Source organism: Cordyceps fumosorosea (assembly GCF_001636725.1).
Source record: "Cordyceps fumosorosea ARSEF 2679 chromosome Unknown scaffold_32, whole genome shotgun sequence".
NCBI lineage: Eukaryota > Fungi > Ascomycota > Sordariomycetes > Hypocreales > Cordycipitaceae > Cordyceps > Cordyceps fumosorosea.
In genome coordinates this window covers 213,560-215,560 of record NW_017387332.1, presented here as the reverse complement: position 1 = coordinate 215,560, position 2,001 = coordinate 213,560, and positions in this window count along the sequence as shown.

Here is a 2,001-nt window from a genome sequence, read left to right as displayed (position 1 = left end):
TTAATAATACGGGGTTATTCTAACTATAACCTAGGTAGTACCTCTTCTAATGCTTACGCATGAGTCCTTTAGGAGAAGGATCGTCTTAATAAGGAGCGTGCCTCCGCTAAGGAAGATTTAGAGCGCGCTATGGCTCGTCTTTAGAGAGTTCGTCGTTAGGAGAAATTCCTTCGTTAAAAGGCTATAGAGATAGTGGCTAGAGGCGTTAAGAGCCTTAACGAACTAGAAGCGTAAGAGCGTTCTAAGCTAGAGGCTTATATAGCCGACTAATCTCCTAAATTTCTTATGGATTTAGGTCTTCTAGTTTTATCCGACTTCTTATTTCCATCTAGTAGAATAGCTATAATAAGTTCTAGTAGTTCTTAAGGTTCCCTATTAGTTCCCACGTATTCTTAGAGTTTAGGTATCCTTTCTATTTAATAAGATAATAATAATTTTTATTTTAGCCTTAGGCTTTAAGTATTTTCTTAACTTCATATTCGTTTATATCTTTAATAGTAATATTTATAGTGAGTGTTACGTCACTTAGTGCTTTCTCTAGTAATAATATATAAAATATAGGATATATCCTTATCCCTTCTAGTAATAATAGTTTATAGTTAACTTTTAATAATTTCTATTTAATAAGGAATAGTCTGATTTTCTTCTAGTTGAGTTTATCGTTAGGTTGTTTTATCTTAATGTTTTTATAGATAAGGTAAACTTTATCTCCCCTCTCTAGGATTAGCGCTAGTAATCTCTTTTTATCTATATAGTGTTTTATTTAATTCTATAAAAATATCCATTCTACTTATAGATGTTACTAAATTTCTATAATTGTTATTATATGTGCTATAGCTACTAGTGCGTTCACATTCTATACTATATGCGTTTTAATCGTAGGGTTATATCCGTAATTTGCCCTAAATAGTAACATTTTTATGTTTTTATTCTCTAAGCTATTTATAGCCTATTATGCGAGTGGTAGCCATTCTACCTAATCGTTCTGTTAGTAGTTCATATAGCTCCGTAGGTATTATTCGAGAATCTGATTCTAGATTTCCATTTATCCATCTGTTTATAGATGGAATGCTATTAAAAGGTTCTATTTAACCTTTATAATTTCTATAAGGCATTTCTAGAAATTCAATATAAATAATTTATCTTAGTCTATAATGAGTTTTATTAGTAACCCGTATTATATAATAATTGTTTTAAAGAAGACATATACTAATTCTTTAGTGTTACTTAATTCTATATATAGAATATAGTAGGTATATTTTGTGAGTTTATCTATAATAACTAGTATGCTATTATAGTATGCCCCTATTATAGGTTCTTTTAACTTTAGTAGTTTAATAATAAAGTCTATAGTAATCGTTTACTATACTCTTTTTAGTAGTAGTATTAGCTATAGTTCTCTATAAGGCGTATGTTATGCTACCTTAGCTTTATTATAGATGTTATAGTTTCTAATAACCCTTTATATAATCTTTCTGCTTTCTAGGAAGTCATACGATCTTCTTAGTCTACTAATCGTTTTCCCTACACCCTAATGTCTATATAATGGGTGTTTATATATCTCCTTAATAAGCTACTCTTAAAGTGTACTAGGAATATACTATCGTTCATTAAATAAGTAGTTATTCCCACTCTTAGTTATATACGGTTTTATTTCCTAATTATTTAGGTAGCTATTATTCTTTATATATAATATAATTCTTTACATCTAAGTGTTATCCGGCTTAACTTACTAGGTTATACTAAGTTCTTATGTACTTAGAATAAGGTTCCTATCCTAGTTCTTTATAAATATAGGCTATTCTATTAGAATGCCTTCTAACTTAAGATCTTCTCGTTAGCTTAAGGCGTTAGCCTTACTATTCTATAATCCTTTCTAATATAGGATCTTAAAGTTATAGTTAATAAGGGTTTTATACTATTAGATCTATTATTTATTAAGTTCTTTTATAGTTATAAAGGTTATTAGATTCTTATAATCTATATAGACCTTAATTTAAT